Source organism: Pleurodeles waltl, chromosome 3_1 (genome assembly GCF_031143425.1).
Source record: "Pleurodeles waltl isolate 20211129_DDA chromosome 3_1, aPleWal1.hap1.20221129, whole genome shotgun sequence".
In the NCBI taxonomy this organism is placed as follows: Eukaryota; Metazoa; Chordata; class Amphibia; order Caudata; family Salamandridae; genus Pleurodeles; species Pleurodeles waltl.
Genome location: NC_090440.1, coordinates 550,394,470 through 550,411,881, shown reverse-complemented (window position 1 = coordinate 550,411,881; position 17,412 = coordinate 550,394,470). Strand labels below are relative to the sequence as shown.

The window sequence follows — 17,412 nt, the reverse complement described above, 5'->3', positions numbered from 1 at the left end:
GAGTCTGGCATCAGGCTTCAAACTGGCATCGAGGAAAATGGCTGACTTCTCTTTGTCCGGTGGGTTTAAGTAAGAAACATTCCAAATTCTGCAGGGTCTTCCATTGGAGGGTTCATAGGTTGGCTTCAAATTGTCCAATCAAAATTGTCTTTTACTAGCGCTCATTTATGCATACACTGTCCTTGGAGCCTTGGAACACAAATTGTAACATGGTTTACCAATTATTTTACTATCTGTACCTTCATTGTCCGCACCTGCAGAGACTGACCTTGTATCAAAGGGGATGAAACCGGCCTAGTACGAAACCTTGGAGATAAGTGTACCTGTCAGCTCTCCTGGAAAAATACAACTTCAAGCAAGAATATATGTTTCATTAGTTCAAGGAAAAACCACGCAGTTAGGATTTGAAACCAGGCAACTAGGCCAAAGCCTGTACTAAATTTAAGCTAAGCAAAACAGTTTTCAAACAAGAAATCATGGCATACATTTGCGATTATGACGGATTACTACATTTTCAATACTTCATGATTAATAAAGCTCGTTTACAATGATGGCGAACTACCCCGAGGGCACAATTTCCCTCGTACATTATTTTCTTTACTAAAATCACACTTCATTATATGTATTGATTACACGGTATGTATGAATATATGTCGGACCTTCTTTTTCTGCGTCATCACCTCTACCAAATTTGGGCAGCTGGATCTTTGGACAGTCAGGGTCACTTCGGTGCACCACCTGTGTTCCAGGGATCATGCTCATCGACAGGAGAGGAGTCCCAGAGTACCGGTTGTCATCAAAGACAGGTGCCTGCTGAAGCAGGGAAGTGACTCCGTCACTGCACGGAAGATTCCTTTGGTTCTTATGGTGCAGGGGAAGACAGGCAGTCCTCAGAGTGTGCACACCCTGAAAATTGTTGAAATAGCTGGCTGGAGCTCAAGTTGCAGGTCACAGGAGTCTTCCTGGATACTTTGTTGCAGTGTCAGTAGTTCCTGGAGCAGTGTGCGGTTGATCTGATGGTCAGAAGCTGAAGCAGCGGATGCAGAGGAGTCCTGGAGGAATCTTGCAAACGGAATCTGAGGAAACACACAGAAGAGAGACCCTAAATAGCCCTGAGAGGGGTATTGGCTACCTACCCAGGTATGCACCTATCAGGAGGGGTCTCTGACGTCACCTGCTGGTAATGGCCACTCGGAGTGTCTCCACACCTAGGAATCCAAGATGGCTAATGCCAGGGACATTCTGGAGGAGCTCTGGGCACCACCCCTGGGGTGGTGATGGACAGGGGAGTGGTCACTGCTCTTTCCTTTGTCCAGTTTCGTGCCAGAGCAGGGAATGGGGGTCCCTGAACCGGTGTAGACTGGATTATGCAAGGAGGGCACCATTTGTGCCCTTCAAAGCATTTCCAGAGGCTCTGGGAAGATATCCCTCCCATTCCTATAACACCTATTTCCAAAGGGAGAGGGTGTAGCACCCCTCTCCTAAAGGAAATGCATTGTTCTGCCTTCCTGGGATTGGGCTGCTCAATCCCCAAGAGGGCAGAAACCTGTCTGTGAGGTGGCAGCAGCTGGGGCTGCAGTGGAAACCTCAAAGAGCTGGTTTGGCAGAACTGGGGGTCTATGGTGGTGCCCCCAGGGTGCATGGAATTGGTCCCCCAATACCAGAATTGGATTGAGGGTTCAATTCCACAATCTTAGGCACCTCACATGGCCATATTCAGAGTTACCATTCTTATGCTACATATATGTATTGATATATGTGTAGTGCACACTTATAATGGTGTCCCCACACTCACAAAGTCCAGGGAATTGGCCCTGGATGACGTGGGGGCACCTTTGCTAGTGCAAGGGTGCCTTCACGCACAGTACCTTTGCACCTAGCCTTCAGTAAATGAAGGTTAGACATATAGGTGACTTAGAAGTTACCTGCTGCAGTGAAAAATGGCTGTGAAGTAGTGTGTGCACTATTTCACCCAGGCTGCAGTGGCAGTCCTGAAGAAAGGTTTGTATGAGCTCCTAATGGGTGGCAAAAGAAATGCTGAAGCCCATAAGGATCTTCTGGAACCCCAGTGCCCTGGGTACCTAGGTACCATATAATAGGGGGGGGGGTCCAGTGTGCCAATCAGATTTGGAAAATTGAGTCACTAAACTAAAATGACAAATTTGGTACAAAGAGAGAGGATAAGCACTGGAGTTCTGGTTAGCAGAACTCCAGTGACACAGTCAAGCATACCAACAACACACATAGGCCACAAACTATGAGCACTGGGGTCCTGGCTAGCAGTATCTCAGTGAGACAGTAAAAACACACTGACAAATAGGTCTCAAACTATGAGCACTGGGGTCCTGGCTAGCAGGATCCCAGTGAGACAGTACAAACACACTGACAAACACTGGCCAAGAATGGGGGTAACCATGCTAGAAATAGGCTAGTTTCTCACAGTAGGCAAAAGATCTGCCTCTCCATCTTGCTCTTTTGATTCCTGGGATAGATAAAAGTCCCTGAGATTGGGAGCAAAGAGTTTGCTTAGGGACATAAGGGCTAAATAGATTTCTAATGATTGGATCAGCTGTCTTGTGGACAATCCTGTAGGTAATACACAAGGCTTTGAACACAATCCTTTTGTGAATTTATAGCTAGTGCAATGCTTTCAAAGCCGGGTCTGCCGATTGAAATTTGGGAAATTCCATCAACATCTTTGCAGCTGCTTTTTGGACTACCTGATGCCTCTTAATGACATACTTTGGGCTGCTGATATACAAGGAGATCCCAAAATACAGTCTTGAGCCTATACAGCTCTGCACCGCTACTTTTTTGGAAGAAGGTCTGGCTTTGGTGTTGGCATAGTGCTTGGTAGCTGTAGCAACATGACTCTGACCCTCTTCTGTGGCAGGAATCTGCCAAAACCCTTGGGGAATGAATTATAAAAAATTGAGGAAGAGCAACCCCTGGCACAGCAGCACGAGGAATGGAAGACCAAACCAAACCCGCAGATGATGTGAAAGCAGTGCAAAACCCACAGATAACTAACATGGAAACATAGGACCAGAACCCAATATCAACAGGATTACCCAAGACTGAACCAACAACTCTGAGGAGGTAGCAGCAAGTGAATTAGCAACCCAGGTACCTGGGAATTGTAGGAGGGGCTCAAAATAGATCCGGCAGCCATACAAGCAAGGCATCCATCAACCAGCCTAGAACGACTAGAAGAAACATGAAAGTCAACAACCTCACCCTAGTGTACTTTGCACCTACAAGACAAATGGCCCACTAGAAAACACGAACGGACTATGACCAAGGGAGATAATTGCACACCCCACTGCAAGCTGAGTGAAAGTAATCAGCAAGAGATTGACCGAGCAGGCATATAGGCACTTGAGTCCAACACCCTGAGTCTTCCCAGTCCAGGATGGAGGACACCATATGAATTAGACAGGGACATGCCCAAGAGGCAACAGGGGACAAGTTAGACAGGGAACAGGGCCAGTACTGGCCTACAAACCCAGAACCGACAGAACACAAGACTGGCAGCATAGCCCAAACAGCCACTAAGGCGCTCCGAAAGCCACAAGCTTCAGGACTCGGAGCTCTGATCTGACTGACTGAGGCTGCTTGGAACAGCAGCAGAAATCCAAGGGTACTTTAATGAAGATGAGAAAAAGGTAAAAGAAAAAAAAACATTATAGAAATACCAGCATACTACTTGCACACGTGGAGTTACCCATGGATCCTGCTACATCCATGGAAGCCCACTAAGCCAAATAACCCAACCAGGTGTGCTAGTATCCCGAACAACACCCAGTCACTGGCCAAAAGCCCAGAGGGATGACAATATTTTAAACATTCAAACAGCAACAGCATACACCAAAGCACGCTAACAAGTAGGCCAAAAATCCAGACACAACCCTTGATGGAAGACACCGGAACCACAAGCACCTCCTAAACACAAAGATCAAGATACAGATAGCTGAGATTGAGGTCATCCACGCCTCCTCAATAAAATTGTCACCCACACACCAGTGCCTTAAAAGGAGAAGCTTCTGCTGGCCAGGATAGCCAGATCCCTCTTCACACAAGACCATAGTGATTGGAGGGACACAACATGGCCGAAACATACTGTGAGAAGCCAAACATAAACTGATCTGAAAGCCCGGAAGTGGAGTACCAGCCCACCAAGCACAGCTTAGAATCTCTGCAGAGCAGCCAAATGCAAGAAAAATGTCATGCAGGAGGTCTCACAGAATTGGCACACACACTCCATGAGCACAGCAACCTCAAGTAGGTGCAAGAAAAAGGTGACAGGAAAAACAAACCCACAACCATCAGACTGAGGGCCTGATTTAGGTTTCGGCAGACGAGTTACTCGGTCACCACAGTGACGGACATCCCATCTGCTGAAATATAAATCGCATTATTTCCCATGGAATTGATATTTCAGCAGACAGGATATCCGTCACCCTTGTGTCGGAGTAACCCAACCGTTGAAATCTAAATCAAGCCCTGAGTGAGTAGATCCCAAGAAGCAAGTTACAAAAGCCACACCATCATGTCCGATAAGAAGAGCAAGGGACAACTTAGCACCACACCCAAGTAGGTAAATGCTTTGGCCAGGGCAAAAACTCATGGAAAAACTCTAACATTTATAAATAGATGACAACACATGGCACAGGTAAACAGACAAGAACGTGAACAGGTGACAGACACAGAAGTCGCACATAATAAAAACAGTAGAGTTTGGAAAACTGTGTCTTGTTGAACCACACATTAGTACCATTGGTCTCACGTTGGTCTTTTTTGAGCCGCACCCCGGCTGTGCCCTGGACTATTTGTGTTGCATTGCTATGCTGAAGGGCTTGGAGGCTGAAGCCTTGACTGTTTGGAGAGGTTTGAATAGGACGGTTTCTTTCCCCTCTCCTTTCGCCAATATTGCTCAGCATGTTCTCATTGCTTTCTCATTCAGGTAGATGACTCCACTGTTTGCGGGTTCCAGCAGGTAACTGAGCTGGGAAAAGTCACTGCTTTTTAACTCTTTTGTTGGGCAGTCCACCATTCTGCCTGGGTGGTGTAGCATTGCACAGCTTGTGGTTTGCAATTGTTGGTTTTGGCTTTCTTGTTGCTGATTGTTTTATGCCTCTGTCTACGTCTGCTTTTTTGCATCATATGGTCTTCAGCTTGCTGTGACTGTTCAGTGAGATTTCCACAAGTGCTCGTGTGCATCTCCATGTTGTGATGTTTCAGTACATTCCTGCAGGGGTGTTTAATATGCTTCCAAAATTCATCCACTTACCTACACCTAAATAATCAATAGACGAGTGGAATCTCCCTGGTTGCAAAGCAAATATTCCTCCACTAATAATTCAACCATATCAACTCCAACGAATCATTTCCTTGTAATACATCCACCAGCTCAACATGAATTCCAACCAAGTATCACCTTATTAGTAACGGTGGCTCTACCAATTGAATATATTGTAAGTTAGGCTCCCAGTTATCCGTTTTTACTGACTTTTACTGTTAAATATAAACAAAAAAACACCTATTTTCCTGTCTGCGTTCATTCTTAAATGTAGGAAAATATGATTCTCACTACTGTCAATAATGAGTGCCAGGCCAATAGCTGTGCAAATCGACAGGTAAGGATGTTAAAAAAGGAAAAAGATTTCCTAATGAAGCTTAAATAACTGCAGCACTACAGCTATTTCAGCTGTTCTTAGTGCAAATAATTTCAGGTGACCCATATTGTACAGTCAATAGTTAAACCCCATTGGACATTCAAACACTAAACACAGAGCCGGTCAGTGTTTCAGGAAGTGTTCCTAATCGGCGAGAACTCTCACACTTCTATTCACTTACACAGGATCAAATCAACTGGTGTGAAGAGATGTCAAATGTATGACCTGTGACCACAAAGAACACATTCAGTTTTCGTATGGTTCAGCGGGAGCCAGTTTTCAGTCATCAAGTGGTGCATGGGATAAAGGCAATTCGAAAGAACACTGGACTCTGATGCAAAATACTGATTTTTTTGCAATTATTACAAAAATTAAATTATCAATAGTTTATAGGTAAATGGACCAGATTACTGAATGGGTTAAGTTATCTCAGGACATAGAGTCATCCGTACTACCCTGTGTCAAAATCTGAAGGGACAAATAGCAACGTTTGAGAGCTCTCCTGGTGCACCTGTGTACTATACTATACTATACTATACTTATCTGGAACTGATGCATTCTGCAGTTCACATAGAAGGAGGAAAACGCCGCCATTGATTGTTTTTGTGTGGGAAGGTGTCCCTTTCTGCACAAAAACAATCATTCGAACAACGCAGACACCTTTGCACCATGGTGCAAGGGTGTCTCATTGGTGCAATGGAGACAATTGAGCACCAGCGCAGTGGAAGAGGACAGGAATGTGCCGAATATTATAGATACTGCGCATTCCTGCCCTTTTCTTTTGATGCAGGGCAGCGCAGCAAAGTGACTTGCTGCACTGCCCTGTTTCAAACAGTAGTAAATAAACCCCCTGGTCTCTGGTTGCCCTGCCGACCTGTGTTTTGTTACGCTGCTCCTGGTGAGCCAAGGGGTGTTGACTGCTGCCCTGCCAGGAGTTAGGAGCTCGCTGCACTTGCGGTTCTGGGTCCCAGGCAATAGAGGAAGACATTACTTTGCTTCTGTGAGCACTCATGCAGTCATGGGACTGGGTATGGTCAGGTCTAAGCCAACACAGCGATAAAGAGGCCCCGGGTCCCTCCTGCCGCTGCAGCACACATCCTCTTGCAGGTGACTAGTTCTATTTGATCCACCCACTGGAGCCAGAGGGAAAGTGCCCGACATGCTTCTGCCATCCTTTTTTTTATTTTTTTTATATGTTTATTGAGAAGTACATGTCAATATACAGACTGTGTTAAATAGAGAAAAAATACATCAAATTATGGCCATATATGAAAAATATTATGAAATATTAACTTCTCAGATTTCTAAACACAAAAAACAAAAACAAAAAAAACATTATACATATATCAGTAAATGCAATATATGAGATTATTTATAAGGCATCCAACTGTGTATTAACTCTTAGAAGTAGACCTATAACAGAAAAACTGGAAAGAAAGAATTATGCAATATGTATTAAACCATATATTATAGGTTGTTAGAAGACAGTCGAGATAGTAATATCATGCAAATCCACATATGTAACATTTCAAATGGAGATATTCCTGCCAATTCAACAGTGTTGAATTGGTGAACAGTAAGTCCTACTTAAAATAACAGTGTTAATGGGCGAGATGTCAATTGTCTTAATAACAGCATGACTCAAAACAATAATAAAAAAGTCTTAATAAAGATAGGAGACAAAGAATGAGAAAACGTTTACGTGTGAATATTAATAGAATATGTATTAGCTAGAAAGGGTTTCCAAATTTGGATGAAAATCCCAACATTATCTTGCAATCTGTAAATCAGCTTTTCATATGATGCCATGTTATACATTTCAATAAGCCATTCATCATGTGTAGGACGTTGTGGTGTTCTCCAATGTCGTAATATACAAATTTTTGCTACAGTGAGTGCAATAGCAATCAATCGTCTTGTATGGTTTGTTAGATTTGGGAGATCAGTAACATCATGTAATATAACTAATTTTTCTGTTAAAGGAATGGGCACATGTATAGCTCTGTGTATAGAGGAAGTTATAGAAGACCAGTATTCCGTCAAAACTGGACATTGAAATAAAATGTGTAGGATATCACAGTCCTCATGAGGACACCTCCAACAGGTAGAATGGTGTAGTAAACCTGCTGCCTTGAGTTTTTGTGGTGACCAGTACCAATTATGAAGAATTTTGAAAAGAGTAAATTTCATTCTTGCCTCTCTGATTCCTTTATCCATGTTCATAACAACATCCGTCCAGTCCTCATAGGAATAGGCTACATTAAGTAATCCTTGCCATTTGACGTGGAGTTGTGCTAGTAATGGTGATGAATGTAGTTTATGCACAATGAGATTATAAAATCCAGAGACCGCTCCTTTCAATTTCCCCCAAGTTTTTAAGTATTGTACGACTGGGGAATCCTCAGGTATCCACGGAAATGGTCCTAGTCTACTAAGTAGAGCTTGTTTCAATTGAAAGTATTTCCCCTTTTGAGAGCTAGGGAGTTGAAATTCTATCTGAAGCATCGTAAAGGTTTTAAGCTTGCCTTCTAAAGTGAATAAATGATCCAGCATTAGAATACCTGCTCTCTCCCATGTATCCCTGGAAATTGTCTGTTTCCCTATTCTAATATCAGCGTTATGCCATATGGGAGCCTTATTATGTAGCCTTGGATTACTCTTAAGGAGTTTGTGGGAGTGTATCCAAATCTTAAGCATAGACTGAATAATAGGGTTAGAACTTTGTAAAGCAGGTGATTTATGAGTATAAAACATTTGCAAACCTGAAGATACCTGTAAAGATTGCTTTTCAATGAGAACCCATAGTGGGGGGTCATCCTGTATTGGCCAAAGATAAACCAATTGAGATAAATGGAGGGCTGTATAGTAATGTTCAATGCATGATAAACTAAGGCCACCAGATCACCTGTGAGCAATCAGGCCCATATTTATACTTTTTGACGCAAAACTGCGCCAACGCAGTTTTGCGTCAAAAGAATTAGCGCCGGCTAACGCCATTCTGAAGCGCCATGCGGGCACCGTATTTATTGAATGACGTTAGCCGCCGGCGCCGTCTGGTGTGCGTTAAAAAAAAACGACGTACACCAGGCAGCGCCGGCGTAGGGGAAAATGGAGCTTGGGTGTCAAGAAATGCGGCAAGTCAGGTTGAGGCAATTTTTTCGCCTCAACCCGATTTGCGCCATTTTTTACGACTCCCAACCCCCATAGAAATGACTCCTGTCTTAGCAAAGACAGGAGTCATGCCCCCTTGCCCAATGGCCATGCCCAGGGGACTTATGTCCCCTGGGCATGGCCATTGGGCATAGTGGCATGTAGGGGGGCACAAATCAGGCCCCCCATGCCACAAAAAAATAAAAAAAAAATACTTACCTGAACTTACCTTAATGTCCCTGGGATGGGTCCCTCCAGCCTTGGGTGTCCTTCTGGGGTGGGCAAGGGTGACAGGGGGTGTCCCTGGGGGCATGGGAGGGCACCTCTGGGCTCCTTCAGAGCCCACAGGTCCCTTAACGCCTGCCTTTTGCAGGCGCTAAAAAACGGCGCAAAAGCGGCCGGATGTCATTTTTTTGGACCCGCCCACTCCCGGGCGTGAATTTTGCCCGGGAGTATAAATCCTACGCACATGCCTCGGAGTCGATTTTTTAGACGGGAACGCCTACCTTGCATATAATTAACGCAAAGTAGGTGTCCACGCTAAAAAATGACGCTAACTCCATGGACTTTGGCGCTAGACGCGTCTAACGCCAAAGAATAAATATGGAGTTAGTTTTGCGTCGAAATTGCGTCAAAAAAAACGACGCAATTCCGGCGCAAACGGAGTATAAATATGCCCCTCAGTTTGGAGATTTTGAGTCTAGGTCTCAGAGATCCCCAAATAAAGGTTTTAATACCTTTGTCAATGTCTCGCAGTATTGATATTTTAACTGTCAAAGGTAACATACCTAAAACATATGTGAAACGAGGCACTATAATCATTTTCACTGCCTGGACTCTACCCCAAAAGGACAGGTTAAGATGGGACCATTTTTCATATTCTGACTTCGTTTTAGCAATGAGTGGATCTAAGTTATCTTGAATCATATGTTCTAAACCAGTGTTGATATAAATACCTAGATACTTCAGGCGATCCGCTTTCCATTGAAAATTGTAGTCTAAGATAGCTGCTTTTGTTGTGCCCCGGGACAATGGGAGAGCTTCACTCTTATTCCAATTGACTTTGTTTCCAGAAATGTTTGAGAAGTGAGAAATAGTAGACATGAGTGCCGAGAGTGAAGTAGGTAGATCTGCAAGTGTGAGTAATATGTCATCCGCGTATAGAAGTAGTTTTGAGATGCCTGCTGGTGTAGGAATGCCTGCTATTTGTGAACACTGTCTTATTGCTGCAGCCAGTGGTTCAAGTGCAAGAAGAAATAAGAGGGGCGATAAAGGGCAACCCTGGCGGGTACCTCTTTGCACTAAAAAGGTTTTTGAAAGGAAACCCCCACAATTCACTTGTGCAGATGGTGTCTTGTATAACCATTTAACCCTAGAGATAAAATCATCACCTAATCCCAACCTATGCAATGTACGGAACATATAGCTCCATTCAATGCGGTCAAAGGCCTTCTCTGCATCTAAGGATAATGCTACTCTGTTTTCTCCAGCATCCTTGGAAAACCAAAGTATGTGAGCCAAAGTGCAGAGATGGCTACGAGAGTTTCTGCCTGGCATGAATCCAACTTAAGAATTATGTATGAGTTTAGAGATAACTTGTTTGAGTCTTTTGGCAAGAATGGTGGCTAATAGCTTTGAATCTGTATTCAGAAGAGATATCGGACGATAGTTACTGCAGTATAATGGATCTTTCTCAGGTTTGGGAAGGACAGTTATGATAGCTTTATTTGAGAGTGAGGAGAGACTACCAGTTTCCTCTGCTTCTTTATAAACCTCATAAAGGACATCTACTGCTTCTGGTTTTACCCAACGGTAAAATTCCCCAGGGAAACCATCTTCTCTGGTGCTTTATTGTATGGGAGACTGGAGATTGCTTGCGCAATTTCATCCTTTGGTTATTTCGCCAGTCAGTATGAGCCGGTCCTGTTCATTGAGACAGGGGAGTGTTATTTTATCAAAGAATTCCTGTTCTTTGAGGAGGTCATCATCAACTTCTGATCTATATAACTTGGTATAATAATCTGCAAACGTATTAGCTATTGCTTGAGTCTCAGTTATTAGTTTACCCTCGGCGTTATATATAGCTGGAATAGCTGTCATAGCTTCTCGCTGTTTTAATCGTGCCGCTAGTAAACGGCCTGCTTTTTCTCCTTGTTCATAATTGCGAGCCTTAAGTCTACATAGCATATATTCTGCTTTGGAAGTATAAAGGGGGTCATTCTGACCCCGGCGGTCTAAGACCGCCGGGGCCAAGGTCGGCGGGAGCACCGCCGACAGGCCGGCGGTGCCCCGCAGGGCATTCTGACCGCGGCGGTTCGGCCGCGGTCAGAAGAGGCAAACCGGCGGTCTCCCGCCGGTTTACCGCTGCCCTTAGAATCCCCCATGGCGGCGCAGCTTGCTGCGCCGCCATGGGGGATTCTGACACCCCCTACCGCCATCCTGTTCCTGGCGGTTCGCCCGCCAGGAACAGGATGGCGGTAGGGGGTGCCGCGGGGCCCCTGGGGGCCCCTGCCGTGCCCATGCCAATGGCATGGGCACGGCAGGGGCCCCCGTAAGAGGGCCCCGAAAAGTATTTCAGTGTCTGCTAAGCAGACACTGAAATACGCGACGGGTGCAACTGCACCCGTCGCACCCCTGCAACTACGCCGGCTCAATTCTGAGCCGGCGTCCTCGTTGCAGGGGCATTTCCTCTGGGCCGGCGGGCGCTCTTTTGGAGAGCGCCCGCCGGCCCAGAGGAAATGTCTGAATGGCCGCCGCGGTCTTTTGACCGCGGTGCGGTCATTCAGCGGCGGTACCCTGGCGGACGGCCTCCGCCGTCCGCCAGGGTCAGAATGAGGCCCATAGTGTATTAAGTTCCATCTTAGCTTTTTCCAATCTGCATCTGGAAGCTTCAGTTGGATTACTAAAATGAGTATGTGTCAGTGTTTTGATATCATTTTCCAAAATGGCCTGTTGTTCTATTCTGCGTTTATTTGTTATGGCAGAATCCCTCATAATTTGTCCCCTAATAGTGGCTTTTGCGGCTGCCCATAAGATTTGTGGAGAAGAAACTGATCCTTTGTTATCTTTCATATAAGTAGTCAAATGTGATTGTAATTGTGACTTTTCTGCCGGTAGTTTGTAGCGCGATATGTTTAATCGCCATGGTTTCCTACAAGGGCGTTTCAGACCCCAATCAAGCTAGAGACTGATAGGAGCGTGATCTGACAGTGCAATTTCTAAAATATCACAATCTAGTACTTGTGGTGTAATGGAATGTGAAATAAGGAAGTAATCTATTCTAGAATGGGAATCATGTACTGTCGAGTGATATGTAAACCCCTTATCTGATGGATGTAGTAAACGCCAGATATCGATCAAACCATGATCTTCTCTGATGTCTCCGAGTATGGCTCTATCTCTACCATGAGTTGTGTCCAGGGGACCTGTTCTGTCTAAGATCATGTAGGAAGTTGGCTCTGTATGTGCTATTTCAAAGTAAGGAATAGCATGCACAGAGTCCAAGGGTTCCCCTTAGAGGTAAAATAGTGGTAAAAATAGATAATACTAATGCTCTATTTTGTGGTAGTGTGGTCGAGCAGTAGGCTTATCCAAGGAGTAGTGTTAAGCATTTGTTGTACATACATATAGACAATAAATGAGGTACACACACTCAGAGACAAATCCAGCCAATAGGTTTTTATATAGAAAAATATCTTTTCTTAGTTTATTTTAAGAACCACAGGTTCAAATTCTACATGTAATATCTCATTCGAAAGGTATTGCAGGTAAGTACTTTAGGAACTTCAAATCATCAAAATTGCATGTATACTTTTCAAGTTATTCACAAATAGCTGTTTTAAAAGTGGACACAGTGCAATTTTCACAGTTCCTAGGGGAGGTAAGTATTTGTTAGGTTAACCAGGTAAGTAAGACACTTACAGGGCTTAGTTCTTGGTCCAAGGTAGCCCACCGTTGGGGGTTCAGAGCAACCCCAAAGTCACCACACCAGCAGCTCAGGGCCGGTCAGGTGCAGAGTTCAAAGTGGTGCCCAAAACACATAGGCTAGAATGGAGAGAAGGGGGTGCCCCGGTTCCGGTCTGCTTGCAGGTAAGTACCCGCGTCTTCGGAGGGCAGACCAGGGGGGTTTTGTAGGGCACCGGGGGGGACACAAGCCCACACAGAAATTTCACCCTCAGCAGCGCGGGGGCGGCCGGGTGCAGTGTAGAAACAAGCGTCGGGTTTGTAATGGAAGTCAATGGGAGATCTAGGGATCTCTTTAGCGCTGCAGGCAGGCAAGGGGGGGGTTCCTCGGGGAAACCTCCACTTGGTCAAGGGAGAGGGACTCCTGGGGGTCACTCCTCCAGTGAAAGTCCGGTCCTTCAGGTCCTGGGGGCTGCGGGTGCAGGGTCTCTCCCAGGTGTCGGGACTTAGGATTCAAAGAGTCGCGGTCAGGGGAAGCCTCGGGATTCCCTCTGCAGGCGGCGCTGTGGGGGCTCAGGGGGGACAGGTTTTTGTACTCACAGTCTTAGAGTAGTCCTGGGGTCCCTCCTGAGGTGTTGGATCGCCACCAGCCAAGTCGGGGTCGCCGGGTGCAGTGTTGCAAGTCTCACGCTTCTTGCGGGGAGCTTGCAGGGTTCTTTAAAGCTGCTGGAAACAAAGTGGCAGCTTTTCTTGGAGCAGGTCCGCTGTCCTCGGGAGTTTCTTGTCTTTTCGAAGCAGGGGCAGTCCTCAGAGGATATCGAGGTCGCTGGTCCCTTTGGAAGGCGTCGCTGGAGCAGGATCTTTGGAAGGCAGGAGACAGGCCGGTGAGTTTCTGGAGCCAAGGCAGTTGTCGTCTTCTGGTCTTCCTCTGCAGGGGTTTTCAGCTAGGCAGTCCTTCTTCTTGTAGTTGCAGGAATCTAATTTTCTAGGGTTCAGGGTAGCCCTTAAATACTAAATTTAAGGGCGTGTTTAGGTCTGGGGGGTTAGTAGCCAATGCCTACTAGCCCTGAGGGTGGGTACACCCTCTTTGTGCCTCCTCCCAAGGGGAGGGGGTCACAATCCTAACCCTATTGGGGGAATCCTCCATCTGCAAGATGGAGGATTTCTAAAAGTCAGAGTCACCTCAGCTCAGGACACCTTAGGGGCTGTCCTGACTGGCCAGTGACTCCTCCTTGTTGCTTTCTTTGTTCCCTCCAGCCTTGCCGCCAAAAGTGGGGGCCGTGGCCGGAGGGGGCGGGCAACTCCACTAAGCTGGAGTGCCCTGCTGGGCTGTGACAAAGGGGTGAGCCTTTGAGGCTCACCGCCAGGTGTCACAGCTCCTGCCTGGGGGAGGTGTTAGCATCTCCACCCAGTGCAGGCTTTGTTACTGGCCTCAGAGTGACAAGGGCACTCTCCCCATGGGGCCAGCAACATGTCTCTGGTGTGGCAGGCTGCTGGAACTAGTCAGCCTACACAGACAGTCGGTTAAGTTTCAGGGGGCACCTGTAAGGTGCCCCCTGTGGTGTATTTTACAATAAAATGTACACTGGCATCAGTGTGCATTTATTGTGCTGAGAAGTTTGATACCAAACTTCCCAGTTTTCAGTGTAGCCATTATGGTGCTGTGGAGTTCGTGTTTGACAGACTCCAAGACCATATACTCTTATGGCTACCCTGCACTTACAATGTCTAAGGTTTTGTTTAGACACTGTAGGGGTACCATGCTCATGCACTGGTACCCTCACCTATGGTATAGTGCACCCTGCCTTAGGGCTGTAAGGCCTGCTAGAGGGGTGTCTTACCTATACTGCATAGGCAGTGAGAGGCTGGCATGGCACCCTGAGGGGAGTGCCATGTCGACTTACTCGTTTTGTCCTCACTAGCACACACAAGCTGGCAAGCAGTGTGTCTGTGCTGAGTGAGAGGTCTCCAGGGTGGCATAAGACATGCTGCAGCCCTTAGAGACCTTCTCTGGCATCAGGGCCCTTGGTACTAGAAGTACCAGTTACAAGGGACTTATCTGGATGCCAGGGTCTGCCAATTGTGGATACAAAAGTACAGGTTAGGGAAAGAACACTGGTGCTGGGGCCTGGTTAGCAGGCCTCAGCACACTTTCAATTGTAAACATAGCATCAGCAAAGGCAAAAAGTCAGGGGGCAACCATGCCAAGGAGGCATTTCCTTACAGATCACATCTGGCGCAAGATTCCAATCGCCTCCCAAAACTATTCTGGAAATTCCCAGTTCTGTTAGAATTCTATTTAGATGAAGGAAAAAGTGGGCTTTAGTCCCAACAGGGGCATAAATGGAACCCACTCCTAATATATTGTTACCAACTTTAAGCTTCGCTAAAACAAATCTACCATCCTCATCTGACCATGACTGAAGTATTTGGCATTGCAGTGTTTTCCGTATTAGAATGGCTACACCACTTTTTCTAGTAGTAGTGTGGGATGCAGCATCTCCTGATACGTGAGAAGGGGATTTGCAGCTGTAAAGAATCTGGCCTACCCAATCTCGTTTTAAGTTTTCTGATTCTATATCTGATAGATGAGTCTCCTGAATGAGAGCAATGTCAGTATGTTTGGAGGCTAAATAGGAAATAATTTTCTTCCTTTTAATGTAATTAGTAAAGCCATTGACATTGCGAGAGACAATTTGCATAGGACTTGCCATGATGATGACTAAAAATGTTAGAGTATATTTGTACTATGTGAAACAGAGTAAAAATGCTAAAAAAAGGAAAAGGAAGTAGATAAATTATATGGTAATGTGATATTGAGAACTTACTGGAGGGGAAGAAAAAAAAAATATATATCTGGAGTATAGTAAACCTGAAACCAATATGTGCAACTATAATCATAAAATATTGTTAACACTAAACTCCAAATGGTGTAAGTACACTGTTCTAAATGCTAGAATGTAAAAGAACACTGCAGATCAAATAATATGTATCTTTTGTCGGTGGGTCTAAGCCTCAATTCGAAACCCAGACTCTGGAGGGGAGGAAAGGAAAACCACTCATGGTAAATAAGTTATAAGAAAAATCACTCCATGGAGTTATAAAATCTATCCAAGAGAAAATCTGCAAATACAAACACAGTAGGAAATGTACATGGTTATTGAACAGCAATATATGAGGATAGGAAATAAATCATATCCATCAGAATTAATAACTGTAGTAAAACACTAATAACATTATATTAATACATAGCATGTATAAATATACTCATCTAGCTGGAAGAAGTGATAGTGGAAGGTTGAGCATCAGTTACTTTATTAAAAGACGTGGGTGACTTTAGAGTTGATCTCGATTTGTCTCTGGGATTTTCCTGTGTGAGTGACTTTACGCAGTGGACTGCTTTATCTCTGTCAAACTGTTTCTTAAAGGTACGGACATGTAATCTACCGGTGCGATGGCTTTGTGGATCTTTCTGTAATTGAAGCGTACTATTCATAGATGTTTTGACCAATGGCGTTGAGTCCATATGTTGGTCATCCAAACTGTCCAGGAAGCCTACCAGATCCTCAGGCTCTGTGTAATACCTTGAGTTCCCATCCATTGTGATCCACATTGTGGCAGGTTCTAAAAGACCATATTTGATATCCCATTTGCGAAGTCTTGGCCTAAGTTGCAGGAACGCTTTTCGTTTGGCATTGGTTTCAGTGGAGAAGTCTGCAGCAATAAATACTTTATGGCCTTCCAAGTCATACGGACCATGTTTACGAGCAGCTGTTAATATTTGGCGGAACAGTTCATGACGTAAGAGGCATGCTATAATCGGTCTAGGTCTAGATTCAAGAGTTGAAGTTGAAGTTCTTGATCAAATTCTGTGAGCTCTCTGCAACTCAAGGGGATGCTCAAAAGATATGTTCAGTAGCCGCGGTATTAACGTTACTAGCAAGTTCTTCACATCATTATTGACTTCCATTTTTTCTGCAATTCCATAAAAACTGATGTTATTTCTTCGGGCCCTGTCTTCCAAATCTATAACTTTTTGTTTTAGGTGCCAGATATCCGGACCCCAATACTCTGCATTATCTAATTTCTCTTCCAAAAAAGTGGTTCTTTGATCTAAAATTTCCACTTTGGTATGAAAAGAGTTTAGATCCATCCGTATTGTCTTCATTTCTGTTGCGAGATCTGAAATTTTTACATCCATAGATCCCAATCTTTGTCCCACGGCAGAGATCTCTTTTAAAATAAGGTCCATAGAAGCAATGTCTTGTGGGACAGTAGTAGACGTGCCTGGAGGTACAGTGTTCCCTACTATTTGTGTAAACAAAGGCTTTCTATTAGATTTTCCACTGGCCATATTGTTATATATTTTAATGTTAGAGAAGACAATAAATAAGTACAGCTTAGTAATCAAATATGATATCTAATTGACTCACAAAGTAGGTAGATATTAACACTGTAAATGGTGACAGACATCAGGGATTTTAGAAATAATGCCTATATGTTTTCAAGCAGGTGTCGCTGAGAAACAGTGCATCAGAAATGTTGTGAAGTTTTCGCCTGCCTACCCAAATTCACTTTACCCCCTCTGCTGATAGGAATTCCGGCATTTATGTAATTTCGTAGTAGAGTCTGAATTGTCAAATTTAGAAAAATATCTCAGAAGTGAACGTTTATATGCTTCTCA

General features: G+C 44.8%; 1 protein-coding gene across 4 annotated transcripts in view; it reads left to right on the top strand.

Moving 5' to 3' along the window:
• The window catches only part of ITGA11 (integrin subunit alpha 11), a 574,736-nt gene that overhangs the window by 468,840 nt on the left and 88,484 nt on the right, over positions 1–17,412 (top strand). The gene's annotated exons all lie outside the window — the stretch shown is intronic.